Source organism: Triticum aestivum, chromosome 4A (genome assembly GCF_018294505.1).
Source record: "Triticum aestivum cultivar Chinese Spring chromosome 4A, IWGSC CS RefSeq v2.1, whole genome shotgun sequence".
Lineage (NCBI taxonomy): Eukaryota > Viridiplantae > Streptophyta > Magnoliopsida > Poales > Poaceae > Triticum > Triticum aestivum.
In genome coordinates, this window is record NC_057803.1 from 55033370 (window position 1) to 55051914 (window position 18545).

The window sequence follows — 18545 nt, forward strand, 5'->3', positions numbered from 1 at the left end:
ACAGATGTTGTCAGTACTCCACTAGTACTATTGGACAAGGAGCTTAAAAAAAGTTACTATTGGACTGGCTATACGTGGCTAAATCCTAGTAGGAAGAGCATGCATGCGCGAGAACAAGCACATTCATGTGGTTGAAAACAAATTGGAAACCATCTTGAGAACAAATCTAGGAGTACGTACGAATCTAACAATATTGATTGGGCGTTGTAGAATGTTGATACCGTTTTTATCAAAGTAGAGATACGTTGACTACACATAAAACTTATATGTAAACTAGAAAGGATAGGAGGGAGTATATTGTACATTCAAAAACAAAACGAACATTGAATACCCTTTATATATGATTTGCAGATGCTATGATCACCGGTTCAAAATTTTGAATCCACCTTAGGTATCACACATGCCCCCACTCGTTCTCTCTCGATTTCATCTCGGGGTCCGGAGATTGATTGAAAGAGGACTAGGGTGGGTACAATACATTCATTTCACTTATGAACGTACAATATACTCCCTCTGATCCACACAGACCCCCCCGCGCGGGTCATTTCTATCATAGAAACATACCAAACCTTTATCTCCTTGCACGACACGCAATTGATCTCTGAACATCAATTGATCTCGTCAACATGTGTCGGGGCATGAACCGAATGGCATGTCAAAACTAAGGCGTGAAGCGACACGTAGTGGAGGCAAAGTGAAACTTCAAATGAACCGTTTGTTTGTATGCATGTCGGACAAATTACAAATAAACATTAGAAATACAAGCATGGTCGAGGCCCACATGCAAATGATACTCGGTGGAATGTTCAAATGAGGCATGCGGGAGGATGGACTTGACCGGAGGGCGACATGATCGATGGAGAAGAGGGTTGGATAGGAATGAGAAATAAGCAAACGCCACATGATTATACTTGAACGGCTCAAATAAACAATAAGTTGTGTCGCTTGGCCTACATAGTGAAAGGCCTAATGCGCAACGCGGAACACTGACGCTCAAATATGGCCGGAAAAACAGGGAAACCGACATGTGGAGCACACTTGTTGGGATGACGTAGCGCAAACTAGTCCAATGGAGGAGCTCGCCCACGACCTCCTCGCCACCGGCAACCGTTCATGTGAATCATGGGGCCAACAATGTGGCGCATCTCCAGCACCGCCTCTGGACACGGCGACCGCGGTGAGTGACATGCTCATCGTCGCTAGACACGGTCATCTTGCTTTTTCAATGACATGCGTCAATCGCATGTGAGCAAAGGGCATCTCCAACGTTGCCACGACCGCATATGACTACCCTGGGACACCAAAAACCCTCGTCCCTCGTGTCGTTGCGCGGTGCGTTCCCAGCCGGCGCCAGCTTCCCACATTCATGCCATCCGTCCGTATGCCGTCATTAAGAGGCTCGGTGCCCGAGGAACCAACTCCGTGACTTAATGACACACCAGGACGCTTGGCCTCACCGGAATGCGCTACTTAAAGCGGCAACGCCAGCTAACCTCCACACCATAGCGCATCGTCCTCCTACCTAGCACCACATTCGGCATGACCGCAAGTACGAACGCTCTGTGGGAGAGCTTGTCTTTGGGGATGGAGCTCGAGGTCGCCGCCCTCGCTCAAGTCGCCGAACAAGCGGTGGCCACGCTAGCGGCCGACGATGGGAGTACCGTCAGCCACGCGTCCTACTTGCCGCCATCCAACGTCCGACACCGCTGAGGTCAGGGACTCCTCCGAGGATGAGTAGGGCATGGGAGGCGGTAGGGCATGGTGTGCCAACTGGCCGGTCCGTCTCCCTGTTCTACTTTTCCTTGCGGAGACCGCACCTTCACTTCACGGGTCTTGAACCCCGCCCCCGTACATGGAGATCGTAGATGGAGGACATCGGTCGCCGCCGTAGAATAGGTTTAGGGTCGGGTTTCTTTTATTTTTCTGTCCTATAAAAGTTCGAAATGTAATGAAAATCTGCCGAGTTTGCATTAATCTCGGCCGGTGTATATGAACTTTCACAATAATATAGTATATTGTAGGAGTACTAGCAAGATGCCCGTGCGTTGCATGGAAGATCAAGATCTTGTGGTAGAAAAGGATGAACGAGGGAAGGCCTTATCGGCAAATGCACATTCACGCATTTCATATCTTTCTACATCTACGGGAACCTACAAAAGGGTTAACGTAAATTGCCTCTCTCTCTCTCCTCCCCTGATTTTCATGGTCGTGGGCCCCTCCCTCCCCCAATCTACAATCAATAGCTCACACATTTCACATTATGTTAATTACGTAATTGGGACTACATATGTGTAGCATTACTCGTCCTAAAAAACCCAACTAAGCCAACCTCCCAGCATATCGCGCGTGAAAAGACCCGGCCGCGCCATTTTAGTCGGGATTACTGGATTACTAGTAGTAGTATCGATGGATCACGCGAAGCAATAAGTTTTTATTTGAGGGGGCAAAGCACCTAGTTTAAAAGGAAAAAAGGTGGTACACTGACAGCACCCCTGTCGCAGTCGCGTTGCAGCCTACACACGTTCGGTCCTACACACAGCTCACGCAAACGAAACGCGCTTCGGCTTGCCTCTTCACTGACACGTGGGACTGCACTTGGAGAAACGGACCATGCGCCAAACTCCCCGCCCACCGTGCGAAAATCCTCCCCCACCCAAAAATTCCCCCAAATCCTAGATTCAACCGCCCTTCGGTCAACTAGCCAATAATATTCCCCAAACCCCCCTCCCCCGTCTCCCTCCCCCCCCGTCCCCCTGCACTCCATTTGCTCTGCCAAAGCCGCCCTCCCTGCCACGCCGATACGTCGGCGCCGCGGTTTGTCGAGGGGACACCCGGCTATCCTCTCGCTCCCACAGTATGCTCTCGTAGACTGCCGTCCTCTAGCCGCGCCACCACCGCTGGCGACGTTCTTGTGGAGGCGCACAGTGGTCAGCGCTGCCACCACTAGCGACGTTCCTGTGGAGACGCACAACGGTCAGCTTCTCCCACAGTACGCACATTCTAGACTGAGGCCCCGTGCATGTCGGTGTAGCGCTGAATGTTAGCTGATAGATGCTGTTAATCTCACTGTTTGCCGAAGTAGTTTACAGTCAATATGCTCTGCTTAAGAAGCTTCCTTGCCCTGTTCTGCACTCAATCTGCTTAGCTGAGATGGCATGCCAAGGCCGATTAGTTGCTAAAATATCCTGCCATATATTTATTGTGACGCAGATTGCCATGGTCTAGTAGCCAATCTATTAGGTGAAATAGCTCTACACTGTTTTGTACTCAATCTTTGTTGCTGCGATGGCCTTCGATATTTCGATGGATGTGTGCAGCAGATCACCATCTTGATCTGCCTGATGCTCAGGTGGAAGAGGAGGAGGAGGTTGTGGCGGAGCCAGTGAGTTTGGCCAACATTGAAACAATGCTATGAAATGCTCGTGCATTCCGTGAACTTTGACCTGCAGAAGAAAAACGGTGGGCCTGCATGTTGGAACAATGCAACATGGCTGTCACCCCAAGAAATAAGTTGTCAGTATTCTCAGCTATGGTCACCTTTCTTCGGGTGAAGACATCTGAGCAGATGACCAAGAAATCATTCGATGAGATGTTGGCTGCTTTCCGCAAAGCTTTCCCATATGCGTCTGAGCTGCCACACACCTACAGTAAAATGAAGAATTTCCTTCGTGCAGTTGGAATTGGATATGATATGATCCATGTTTGTAAGAATAATTGTGTTCTGTTCCGGAAGGATTATGCCAACTTAAGTGAATGCCCAAAATGAAAATCATCAAGATGGAAAGATGGCAATGCTGTGAAGAGGATTCCTCATAATGTTTTGAGACATTTTCCAATTACACCAAGATTGCAGAGGTAGTTTCATGATGCTAAAACAAGAGGGGATATACTGTTGCATTCTAGGAACCAGGAGTACAGAGATCAGAATGTAATGAGCCATCCATCACATGGTAGTGAGTGGAAAAGCTTCAATCAGAAGCACGAAAAGTTTGTTGCTGACTCAAGAAACATTAGACTTGTCTTAGCTTCAGATGGATTTAACCCATTTGGCCACCAGAGCGCCACATATAGCATGTGGCCAGTGCTTGTTATGCCTTACAACATGCCTCCAAATGTCTGCACCAAAGAATCAAACTACATGATGGCCTTGCCCATCCCAGGTCCAAAAAGTCCTGGAAAGGATTTTGATTTGTTCATGGATCCTCTTGTGGAGGAACTTCAACAGCTATGGAGGGGTGTTCTCACTCGAGACCTATATAGCAGCCCACCTACTGATTTCTTTCTACGTGCTGTTATAATTTGGTGCATCCATGATTATCCGGCTTTGGGCACTAGGTCAGGGCGAACGACACATGGTTACAATGCATGTGTTCACTATGACAGGAATCCGCTGTCATACGCAATACTTTGCAAGATCTGTTACATTGGACACTGTCGTTTCCTTGCCAAGGACAAGCTGCATCCTAGAAAATACCGAAGACATGTGGTCAATGCAAAGCATGAAAACCGTGATGCACCAAAGATGCTCGCCGCCGATGATTTGCAAGTGGAATTAGAGAAGGTCATGAATATTACACTAGGAAACCATCCTGATAATGGTAGAGGAAAAAGGAAGCGTGGCAGGGCAGAAGAGATATTATTGTTTACCTGCAGGTCCACTTTGTGGGACTTGGAGTATTGGAAAGATTTGGATCTGCGGCATAATCTTAATGTGATGCACATCGAGAAAAAAAATGTGACAGCATTATCGGCACACTTCTTAATATTGAAGGAAAGACGAAAGATACCTTAAAATCTAGGATTGATTTGACACACCTCAGTATCAGACAGGATTTCCAGGTGCAAGATGAAGGTAAACCACGAGATATGGCACCACATGTGTACGTCTTGGACAAGGTAAAAAGAAAAGAATTCTGCGAGGTCCTGTCACGTGTGAGATTCCCACATGGATTTGCTTCCAACCCTGAAAGGAGAGTCAGTGAAGATGGAAACAAGGCACAAGGGTTGAAAACTCATGACTGCCACGTCCTAGCTACTTCAAAGGGTTTTACTTGTTATCCTTAGAGGATTGGGCCACCCTCACTTATACAGAGCAGTTGCAGATTTGGGACAATTCTTCAAGGAACTCTGCAGTAGAAATATCAGGATAGATGCTTTGGAGCGTCTTAGAGACAAGATACCAACTATCCTATGCGACCTTGAGAAGATATATCCTCCAGCCTTCCTTGATGTGATGGTGCATTTGGCTGTTCATCTACCTGACGAGGCACTACTTAGAGGTCCAGTACAGTATGGCTGGATGTACCATATTGAAAGGCGGCTAGGCACTTTCAAGGGCTATGTTAGGAACAGAGCTAGACCCGAGGGTTCCATTGCAGAGGCTTACATTGCTATAGAAGCGTTGACATTCTGCTCAAAATACAATGAAACAGTTGATCAGTTTAGCAAAGAGGTGGATGAAGACAATCCCGGGCTCAATGTTTTCGATTATTCTGTTCGAGTTACAGGGAAGAGTCGACAAGAGGACAAACCTAAAGATTTGGAAAAAACGGTTTGGTATGGGTTGAATAACTATCCTGAGATACTACCTTATATCAAGTAAGTGCTAAGTACTGCAGCTTATACATCATAATCTACTAAACTTGCAGTACATTCTTATATATTTATATGTTTGACGCGATCACTATGTTGTGCAGCATCTACAAAAAGGAGTTACTGCCGCAAAATCCAAGAAACATTGACAAACTGGTTATGGCGGGATTTGCGAAATGGTTCAAGAGCCATGTAAGCTTTTGAATTGCACTATCAGTTTTTTTAATATATTGAGTACATAAGATGATCAGCTTGTCTATTTTCTAACCATAGGTTAAGAAGATGCGGGAGGATGGGCAGACCGTTGATGATGCCCTTTACTCACTAGCAATGGGTCCTGATACTCGTGTAAGACATTATGAATCTTGCGTTGTTGGAGATGTGCGCTACAACACCCTTGCACGAGACGAAGGCAGGAAGACACAAAACGGTGCCATCATGAGCACGGATACGTATGACAAAGAGACAACTGAAATGTATGCTAACATAACAAACATTGTTCAGTTGTAGTATATCTCCAGTTTCGAGGATCATCGGTGTGTGGTTTTGTTGTGCTGTCGTTGGTATAACCTATTTTCCAGGATCGCAAAACCCAGAGCTGATGATTATTTCAAATCCATCAATGTTAAGGCGGCGTACCAGACCAAAGAGCCTTTTATTTTGGCAAATCAAGCAACACAGATATTTTTCTTGGAAGTAAAATTTGCACGTAGTGATGACTGGAGAGTATTGCAAAGGTTTGAGCAGAGCAATTCGTTTAATGAAGTTGCACAACAAGATGATGCTTACACTGCTCCTGATGTACAAGATAACACAAATGTTCCTAATATCTTTGAGAACCATCACGTCAATGATGCCCGTGAAAAGATTGCATGTCGTGCTGTGGACATACAAGAGTTGATCAAGAAGAAGCCAACGTTCGAGGACGTTGAGGACGAAGACGAAGATGACACTATGGGGAATTACGATTCAGACTGATACTCATGGTGAAGATGTTGACGCTGCTACTGCGGGTGATGATTACATTGCTTTTGTCATATTTGCCTGTCAGAAGATGTTTTTATCTACTATGTGAAATTGTGTTTGCTATGACAACTGAAACCTGATGAACATGTTGTTTAGTATTTTCCCGTGAGAACATCACTTGTTATGTATGCTGATTTGTGTTTGGTGATTGTATGGCGACTAAAACATGATGACATTGTTGTTTAGTTGTACTCATATTTGGTTGTGAAACTTGAATTTGATGACATAGTTTGCTGTTGGAGTGCAATTTGCTCGACATCTTCGAATGAGAACAAAGCTGACCCGACAGGGCCTCTGCTAATTTATTTATTTATTACCAAAAGGGCCTCTACTATTCATTTATTTAAGAGAAAAAGGGGATACCCCCTGATTTTCGTTAATGGAAATCATTAGATGTTCACAACACTACGCCCAGCCTGCTACACAGGTTTCATTCATTACTAGTTTCAGCAAAGTGCTCATGTCATAGCCACTGAATACATCACGAGTGCTACATACACTGCAAATAAAGAGACAATCATCCTACAGAGCACATCGATTTTGCCCATTATATTCACAAGCTCTTTCATCTCCTTATTGCTATCAAGGCCGTTGAGCAGCTGTTGCATGGCCATGATCAGAGGAACTGCATCTTTAACCTTCTGCTCTGCATCTTCCTCTTCCGCCGTTCCTTCAGTTACTTGTCCAACACCCCAACCTGCTGGTATTGGGATTCCCCGGCTAACCAAATAATCAGCGTAGTTGCACTCCCCCACATCAGCAACTTACCAGAAATACAAATCTCACGAATCTTCCCTTTTCTGCATGAATCAAATTGGAAGATCATCAACCAAACTATTAAAAAAATCAACAACTGAAAGCAGCAGAACAACACTTAAACATATTATTACCCCATGATTCGGGCATTTGTAGAAGACTCGGCCAGGGTTGAGGATTGTGGTTGAGACGTCACGGATAACTCTGCGTGATTTGCAGTAGTGGCACCACACCAACGGCAGCGGGTTGCGATGAGCAACCGACTGTGGTGTGCGTGCCGGCGAGGGTGTGATGAGACCCACAGGCGATGGTACGGGTGGCGACTTGGCGCATATTTGGTTGTTGCCTGCTGAAGAACAGGAGGACAAGCAGCCAGCAGACATGGTTGCTGCGGCCAGAGCTTCTGATGCTAGGCATAGTAAGTAGAGAAGAGGAGAAGCGAACATTGGATATGTCAGTTTCATTACTTGCAGAGTAGCATAGCACCATATATAGTCATAGTCTAGGTTTGGATTCGAACCAGCTACAGGAGCACGTCTCTCTTGTTTCTAAAACTCGGCAATGTCTCTTTACTGGTACACTACCTTGTTCTATACGCCTTCTCAAGTCTTTGATTCCTCCACCTGACATCTAGGACCCACCGGAAGGGCCTCTGTATTTCGCGAAAAAAACGTGCCCCCCGCTGACATGTCGGACCCACCAGCTATCTTCGCACGCAAGGAAGTGCCTCCTTATTACGCACAAAAAAGTGAATACTCCCCCTGCCAGCTGGAACCCAGCATCGTGGGAGGCTGACCTGTGGGCCTACCAAGTTGACGGGGACGGAGGGCTTTGTCAACTTAGTTAATATGAACGATTCTAGCTCTAGTTACCGTACGATGTTCATCCAACGGCAGTAGTGCTTCTTCAACCTCTGGTCTTCTTGATCCAGCCGCCCAAACCATCGCCGGTTGTGTCACGTGCTCCTGCCTCCCGTGGCCGGCTGTGATGCCGCGGAGGCCTCACTGCCCCCTACTACTCCCACCGCTGGCCAGGGCATCCCTCTACTCACCCACACCCCCTGTTATTCCGCGGCAACGGCAGCCTCACACCCAGCCGAATCAGTGAACACTCGCACTCCTCTCCGTATGGGCATCCACTGCCGCATCTTCCCCGGCTCCGCGTCTTCCCCTTCCTAGGCCTCGCCGTCGTCCACCGCCTTGGTGCTCTCGGTGTGGTGTGGTCAATGTGGTTAACGACCGACTTCCATCAGAAGAGTACTGTATGTGGAGAGGCTGACAGTTGGGTCCACGGCCGCAGCTGGGTCCACGGCCACAGCCCAGTTGTGATTTGCCAAGTAAGTTGCTTTGTCAGGCCTGTTGGGCTGCAAATCTTTCAAGACGAGGAGAGCTTCATTCGGCTAGCCGAGAAAATGGCCTACCAGTAATCAAAAATGGGATGTACATTTTTAAAACACATCAAACCGACAATTAGTTAGAAATTCCTTTTTTCATTTCAAGATTTTAAATTGCATTGATTTTTATGCGTGGACAATTTGTTGGATTTTATATTGATATATATTTATTTTTAAAATCAGTTTGAATGTGACTCAAAATTTCGGGATTAAAAACAGTTCGGACCGCACCGAAATATGCAAAATTTCGTATAATTTTTTAACCGTGGCCACAATATGGGCTGTAATGCTAACAAAAAGAATATGGGCTCCAAAAAAACCTTAAGAATTAGCAAATGGGCTGTAAATTATTAGAAATAATGGCAGATGGGTTGTATGATGTTCTCCACAGATTTGAGGCTTTCCTAAAAAAGGTTGAAACAAGCAGTGACTGTTGGATGTCCATCCAACGGCCATCGTGCTTCTTCAATCTCTGCTCTTCCTGCTCCAGCCGCTCAAACAAGCGCCGGCGTGACTACCTGGTCTCCTCCCCGTGGCCAGCTATGCTACCGCGTAGGCCTCACCGCCCCATTGTACTCCCATCGCTGGCCTAGCCATCCCTCTACTCACTCACACCTGCTGTTATTCTCCGACGACGGCAGACGAACCAGTAAACCCTCGTATAGTCATACTCCCCTCCGCGTGGGAAACAACTACCGAGTCTTCCCTGCCTCCGTGTCGTTCCCTTCCTAGGCCTCATCGTCGTACACTGCCCTGGTGCTCTAGGCGCGGCCTGGTCAACATGGTCAATGACCGACATGCATCCGAAGTGTACTGTACGTGGAGAGGCTGACAGCTCGGTCCACAGCCGCACGCAAGGAAATGCCTCCTTATTACACCCAAAATAATGATTCCTCCACCTGCCATCTGGGACCCACCGAAAGGGCCTCTGTATTTCGCGAAAAAAACGTTACGGCCGCTGACAGCTTGGACCCACCAGCTATATCTTCACACGCAAGGAAGTGACTCCTTATTACACACAAAAAAATGAATACTCCCCCTGTTAGCTGGGACCCAGTATAGTGGCAGGCTGACTTGTGGGCCTACAAAGTTGATGGGGATGGAGCGCCTTGTCAACTTAGTCAATATGCACGATTCTAGCTCCACTAACCATACGATGTCCATCCAACGGCCGTAGTGCTTCTTCAACCTCTGGTCTTCTTGCTCCAACCGCCCAAACCAGCGCCAGTCGTGCCTCGTGCTCCTGCCTCCCGTGGCCGGCTGCGATGCGGCGGCGGCCTCACCACCCCCTACTACTCCCACCGCTAGCTAGTCCATCCCTCTACCCACCCACACCCCTTGTTATTCTGAGGCGATGGCAGCCTCACACCGCAGCGAACCAGTGAACCCTCGTACTCCTCTACGCATGGGCATCCACTGCCGCGTCTTCCCCTTCCTAGGCCTCGCCGTCGTCCATCGCCCTGGTGCTCTCGACATGGCGTGGTCAACGTGGTTAAGGAACAACTTCCATCCGAAGAGTACTGTACGTGGAGAGGCTGACATTTGGGTCCACCGCAGCCGCAAGGAAGTGCCTCCTTATTACGCGGAAAATAATTATTCCTCCACCTTACAGCAGGGACCCACCGGACAGGCCACCGTATTTGACGAAAAAACGTTTCCCCCCTGACTGCTGGGACGCACCGGACGGGCCACCATATTTCGTGAAAAAAAAGTTCCCCCGCTGTCAACTCGGACCCACCGAAAGTGCCTCATTATTATGCACAAAAAAATGAATAATCCCCTGCTAGTTGGGACCCACCTTGGTGGGTGGCTGACTTGTGGGCCAACTAAGTTGACAGGGACGGAGTGCTTTGTCAACTTAGTCAATATGAATGATTCTAGCTCCAGTGACCGTACGATGTCCATCCAACGGATGTAGTGCTTCTTCAACCTCTGGTCTTCTTGCTCCAGCCTCCCAAAGCAGCGCCGGTCGTGCCGCATGCTTCTGCCTCCCGTGGCCGGCTGTGCTGCCGCAGAGGCCTCACCGCCCCCTACTACTCCCACCGCTGGCCAGGCCCTGCGGCGACGGCAGCCTCACACCACAGCCGAACCAGTGAACCCTCGTACTCCTCTCTGCGCGGGCTTCCACTGTCGCGTCTTCCTCGGCTCTGCGTCGTCCCCTTCCTAGGCCTTGCCGTCGTCCACCGCTCTGGTGCTCTCGGTGCGGCGTGGTGAACGTGGTCAAGGAACGGCTTCCATTGGACATGGACTGTACGTGGAGAGGTTGACAGCTGGGTCCACGGCCGCAGCAAGGAAGTGCCTCCTTATTACGCGCAAAATAATTATTCCTCCACCTGACAGCGGGGACCCACCGGAGGGGCCACCGTATTTCACAAAAAAATGTTTCCTCCTGACTACTGGGACCCACCAGCTACATCTTCGCACGCAAGGAAGTGCGTCCGGGAAAAAAAAGATTCACCACCCTGACTGCTGGGACCCACAAGCTACATATTCGCACGCAAGGAAGTGCCTGACAGTCGGGACCCAACTGGTCGAAGCTTACATGGCATTGTCATTTTTGTCGCGAATGTGTACGTACATACTGGTCGATGTAGAGGCGCGCACGTGTGGTAGTAGGGGGGCACATAGCATGTACACATACGTACAACGGCAAGTGTGCAAGAAAGAAAATACGGCCATGTACGTACATACGGGCAGGGTCTTGAACGCCTACTCGCGCATACGTACGGCCAGGGCTCGTGTACGTGGCTGGGTCGGAACAGAGAAACAACGTCGTCGTCATGTTCATGGGGAGCCAATCGGCTAGGTCGGAATGAAATGCATCATCGTGTTCATCGGGAGGGCTTGGGCGGAACAGCCGATGGAAATGAGGCCTGATGTACTGCAGAACGGAGGAAACGGCCTTGTGTTCGACTGGCCACGGTCGAAACGGGATCATGTTCATCGGGAGGGGTTTGGCGTACCGCAAAATGGAGGAAATGGACCTCCTATGGTCGAAACGGGGGTCCTATTGATCGGGAGGGGTGTGGCGTACCGCAAAACGGATGAAACGTACTTGTGTTGGAGCACTACGGTCGAAACAGAGGTCCTGTTCATCGGGAGGGATGTGGCGTACCGCAAAACAAGACTCCACGGGATACTGTTCATCTCCATCGTCGATTCCCTCCAGCCTCCACGGGCTACTGTTCATCCACCGTCGACCTCCTCCAGCCTCCACCTGCGACTGTTCATCCACGAGCTCCTGTTCATCCAGCCTCCACTGCGCGCTACTCTGCCGGCTACTGTTCAACCAACCCTCTCCACGGGCTCCTGTTCAACCACCCCTCCACGGGCTCCTATTCAACCACCCCTCTATGGGCTACTGTTCATCCAGCCCTCCACCATCTACTGTTCATCCAGCCCTCCACGAGGTGGTCCTGTTCATCCTGCCCTCCACGGGGTCCTATTCATCCAGCCCCAACCGGCTCGATCGATCGGGTTCCTATTCATCCAGAGGCAACACCATGGGGGTCCTGTTCATCCACCCCCACCGAGAAGTGTTCATCCAACCCCCCCAGCAATGCTCACGGTTCATCCAGAGGCAGCATCGATCGGCTTCAGTTAGCAGCAGTAGTGAAGGAATCGCTTGATCGGGTTCAGTTAACAGCCATCAATCCATCGCTCGGGTTCAGTAACGCGTAGCCTGCAGTGCAATCGCTCGGGTTCAGTTAGAGCCAAACGCCTCGCTCGGCCCCGACCACCCACCGTAACCGGGAACACCCCGATATTTTCCTCTCCCTCGCTTCTACCACGGTTTTTTCCGTCATGGACGGCCCAAAGAATGTCATGCAGCTGCGTCTCCGGCCCGCCCAGGACGAAAAGCCCATTTTTCTATCATGATTTTTTGTCATATAAGTAGGACCCCACCACATCTATGATGATACCGGGTTTTGTCACAATTATCATCATAGAAGTGTCATAAGTATGACAGAAAAAAACTTCGTTCAGCCCAAAATGTCACGGACGTGTCTTTTCTTGTAGTGATGCCAAGTTTATCCCACTTTCATTCGGGTATCGGCATAGGCTGAAGTAATCCTGCTGGCTTCTGGTGTTCTACCTTAACTCTCTGACATACGTCGCATACTACTAGATACTCGGCAATATCCTTCTTCATACCTGTCCACCAGAAACGTACTTTCAAATCCAAATACATCTTGCTATTTCCTGGGTGAATCGAGTATGGCGAGTCATGAGCCTCCTAAAGTATTAACTTCCTGATCTCCGCATCATTGGGCACATAAATACGATCCTCAAACCATAAAGTTTCGTGCTCATCCTCACGAAAACCTTTGGCTTTTCCTTTACTCATCTTCTCCTTTATCTCCGCGATCTCCTTATCAGTCTTCTGGGCTTCTCGAATTTTTGCCAATAATGTGGACTGAACTTCCAAAGCTGCAACAAAACCTCTCAGGACTATCTCCAATCGAAGTTCCCTGAGATCTTTGGCTAACTCCTGTGGTAGTCCTACGGTTATGAGAGTGTTGACATAACTCTTACGGCTCAAAGGGTCTGCTACAACATTGGACTTTCGTGGATGATAATGTAGCTTCATGTCATAATCCTTTATGAGCTCCAACCATCTCCTCTGCCTGAGATTCAACTCCTTCTGTGTGAAAATGTACTTCAGACTCTGATGGTCCGTGTATACATCACAATGGTTTCCAATAAGAAAATGTCTCTAGGTCTTGAGCGCATGCACTATGGCTGCTAACTCCAAATCATGCATGGCACAATTCAACTCATGAGGGTGAAGCTGCCGTTTGGCATATGAAACAGCTCTTCCATCTTGCATAAGTACACCTCCAAGTCCTTGGCGAGAGGCATCGCAATACACTTGGAAATCCTTGCGTATATCCGGAAGAAGTAGCATCGGGGCTGTAACTAAACGTTTCTTCAACTCCTAAAAACTGGCCTCACATCCTTGGTCCATTTGAACTTAATGTCCTTCTTCAACAACTCTGTCATGCGTTTCGCAATCTTGGAAAAATTCTCAACGAACCTCCTATAATATCCTAGGAGTCTAAGAAAACTGCGGATCTCTCCAACTAAGGTGGGTGCCAACCACTCAGTGACAGACTGAACCTTGGTAGGGTCTACTGCTATACCCTCTCCTGATATAACATGTCCAAGAAATCCAACTTCCTTCAACCAAAACTCACATTTGCTGAACTTGGCGTATAGCTGATGTTCCCTGAGCTTCTTGAGAACTAAGCGCAAATGTTCCTTGTGTTCTTCTTCATTCTTCGCGTACACCAATTTGTCATCAATGAACACCACCACAAACTTATCCAAAAACTCCATGAACACCTTATTCATCATACTCATGAAATAGGCAAGGGCGTTAGTCAACCCGAAAGACATGACCGTGTACTCATATCGCCCATACCTTGTGGTAAAAGCTGTCTTGGGTATATCCTGTTCTCAGATCTTCAGCTGGCGGTATCCTGATCGAAGATCGATCTTGGAGAATACTTTGGCTCCCTGTAGTTGGTCAAACAAATCGTTAATCATCAGTAGTGTGTACTAGTTCTTAATCATCACCTCATTCAGTGCACGATAATCAACACCCATTCTCAAAGATCCATCCTTCTTCTCAACTAAGAGCACTGGGGCTCCCCACAGTGATGAACTTGGTCGAATATAACCTTTCCCCAATAACTCCTTAATCTGCTTCTTAATTTCCTCCAGATCATTTGCAGGCATCCAATACGGTCTCTTTGATATTGGTCTGGTGCCTGGTAACATCTTTATCCAAAATTCTATATCTCGATCTGGTGGCATGCCTGGTAGTTCCTCCGAGAATACATCGGGATAATCCTTCACAACTGCCACTTCCTCCTGAACAATTCCCGAAAGTGAATTTACTTGAGTCCTCCTTGGCGCATGCCTAGATACATACTTGATCCTCTTTCCCTCAGGGGTGGTGAGTAGTATCGACTTACTAGCACAGTCGATGTTTCCTCCATACTTCGATAACCAATCCATACCAAGTATTATATCCAATCCTTGTGAATCCAAAATTATTATTTCTTAGGGAAAAACATGAATACCAATGGCTAATGGTAACCGATCACACCATCGGCTGGCCATATACTCCGCTCCTGGCGAGCTTACTAACATGGGTGACCTAAGGGCTAAGGTTGGAAACTTAAATTTGTCCACAAATCCCCTTGATATGTATGAATGCAATGCACCAGTGTCAAAAAGAACGAGAGCAGTAAATGAATTAATCAAAAACTTACTGATAACTGCATCGGGCTGCTCTTCAACTTCCTCCATGTTGATGTGGTTCACTTGAACTCTTGTGAAAGGATTGGGCTTCTTTCCTGAGCTTCCATTTCCATTTTCATTCTTTGCTTCAGGCGTAGTGCCCAGTATTCCCGCACTTGAAACAAGTAATGTGACTTAGATCTTTCCTGGCGGGTGTTGCTAGGTTGGAACGGTTCTGACCGTTGTTTCCTCCATTTCCATTCCCATTCTTAGGGCCACTGTGGTTGTGTGTACTTCCTCCATTGTGGGTGTGGCCTCCATGTTTATGACGGGCATGTCCTCCCGAGTTTGGGGTAAAACGAGGCTTCTGCTGAGCTCTAGAGTTGTACTTTCCCTATGCATACTTCCTTTTGCAGCTCTCTATCTACTGTTGCTTGCCTTCAATCATGAGGGCCCTATCTTCCAAATCCTGGTATTTGGCGAATGTTGCCAACATCAACTACATACTCAGCTCGTCATTCAGCCCTTCCATAAACTTCTCCTGCTTCGCGGCATCTGTGGCCACATCATCAGGGGCATAGCGAGCTAACTTACTGAACTCATCCACGTATTGCCCCACGGTACGATTTACCTAGCGTAAGTTGGGAAACTCATGCTTCTTCATGCTCATAGCTCTGGTTGAGACATTTTGGGTGCGGAATGCTTGCTGGAACTGATCCCAAGTGACATTGGCCATGGGGAAAGTGGCTGTGTAATTCTTCCACCATGAGGCTGCGGGTCCATCCAATTGATGTGCGGCAAAGCGCACCTCCTTAGCATCTGGGCAACCTAGAGTGGTCAGCTCCCTTCCAATCCCGCGAAGCCAATCATCAGCCACAATCGGCTCAGTGCTACAAGAGAACACTGGCGGATTCAACCTTAGAAAATGGGCTGAATTGACAACTGGTGGCGGTGGCGGTGGGTTGTTGTTGTTGCCTTGGTTCTGGACTAACAACTACATCAGGGCATTCTGTTGTTGGATCAACTGAGTGAGCTCCGGTGGGAAGGAAAATCCGGGGTCACATCTCGGAGGCATCAGATGGTTTTAGAGGGGTGAGAACAGAATAGAGTGAGGCCTAAAGAGAATTTCACTACCCATATGCACATGAGACAAACACATTCATAACACACCACTCAATTCAAACAAGATCATACAATCGATCTAATCTATCGTTACAAAAGCTCGGACTATTACTATATACATGGGAGAATACTACTGATAATATGGTGGTCGACTAGAAATTTTGATCGGTGGATGACTCCATGATATCTACTCTAGCTTCGTCTTCATAATCATCATCACTGTCGGGGTCGGAATCGGTGTCGTCGATTATGATGTAGTCTTTAGGATGGTTGTCCTCCTCAGGTTCGGGATCTCCCATGAATACTCCTAGCTTTTTCTTCAGGTCTTCATTCTTCTCCAATACTACAACAATTTCTTCTTCATATCCATCGCGTGTAGACTTGATTTACTCTTCTAGCTCCATGTTCCTGGTCATCACCTTCTTCATGTCTATCATGCTGGCGCACATCTGGTTCTCCTGACGACGAATGTGCTGATTTAACTCCTGGATGTAGGCTGCAATGGATTTATCCCTCCTAGTACAAATCATATACCATTGCTCATCTCGGCGTCCACATATCTGATAGATGGTGTCCTTAAGATCCTTATTGCATACCTCGTCGATGCATCCGATGGCGATGTGGGTGGCCATGCTCTTTCCTAGACTCCAGGTTGGTGCATCAAAGGAAAACTCTATGGGCTCAGTAACTGGTGTGAACGTCCTTCCTAGAACATGAACTCGAATCATCCAGCGCTCCTCTTCTGGTATAGTGGCGGTGTAGGTCCCGGTGAAACTTGGTATTCCGATGCTCAGGTACCTAGTGACTTCCTTCAAGTGTCGTTGCAAAGGTGTCTCGTCATCTGGTTGACTGAACTTGTTCATTGGGTCCTCCATCTATATAGTAGAAATGGAGAAGAGTTAGAAATGAGTAGAGAAGAGTATCATGTGGCTTGTCCTAGTGGTTGCGTCCTATAGTCAGCATGTGCTCTGATACCATCTTGTAGCGACCCGACCTCAGACGGTCAAGTCTTTGTGCTTAAGTATCATCCCTGGATCGGTATTGCTGACACACATAGTACTCGAGGATTTATAACAGAGTTCAATCACACACTTATTACATCGAAATGTCTCAAAAAAGAACTTATTACAATAATACGGCTGAAGGCCATCTAAATAAGATAACAGCGGAAGCTTCGAAGGTAGAAGAGTCCATCCAACTTCACGGCAAAACTGAGTGCATGACAACGACCTAGCGCACCTTACTCTTCATCTGAAAATTCTGCAACATAATACGTTGCAGCCTGTGTAGGTCAGCACATGGAATATGCTGGCAAGATAACACTATAGATCAATGAACAAATAGCAGCTATCACTACATGGATATATGGCTGGTAGAGGCTCTATGGTTATCATTTGCATAAAGCTAATTTTTTACTAAAACAAAGGAATAAATTTTATTTACTACTATGTTAAATTACCCATATTGAGAAGGTAACCCCAACTCAATCCCAAAAATCACCAAATCATTAATAACCCAACAATTTCATTAAAAGAGTGAGGAGATCAACCTATAATTCAAATACCAGATACTCAAAATGTCCATAACCGGGGACAGGGCAAATCATGATTTGTTTATACACTTTGCAGAGGTTTGTGCACTTTTCCCCACAAGACTCGACCGCATCCAGGATCGGAAGATCGAGAAAGCCTTTCTGAAGAGGTCCCCTTAACCAATAGGTAGGCCGGTACACCTACCATTCCCCTACATCTGCTAGCCTATCATGGAAAGGTTTCCCACAACTTACTCAACTATGCCAGAGCCCATAATGGCTTGTGGATGCACACGGAAGTTTCTGAGCATGAATAATCTTATGATCCCTTTGAGCCTGGGTGGCATTCCATAGGATGATCACACGGGTACCCCGGGATTTCCTAGGACAACACTGGATTCCCCAGGTGCCCACAACCAATCCACCCAGATGTGTATTAAAGTAGCCACCTTAAGTTTCCCTTGGTTATTATCTCTCACAACTTGCATGATTCTCACATACCAATCCCCGTCTATGAGCATGGCTAAGCAATATGAGCATAATGTATATTTCCGATGTGATTAAAGATATTAGGTTCCTACCTCATCATCTACATAGCAATAACCACATGTTCCCAATCCTACTCATGCAATGTTTGAGGGTAAAACTAATGCACAAAAACTGGGTATGAAAAGTATGATCAAAGTGTGAACTTGCCTTGCCGATGACCGAAAAACCCTAGAGACTCGTAGTAGCAAACCTCACACTTCAGAAACTCTATCGTGAACAAACAATAGCATACATAAGCACTCAAGCACAAGATGCAAAGGTAAATCCAAAAGAAAAGATCTAAACAGAAAGTTCAAGAGAATAGCTTTGATTTTCAAAAAGAATCAA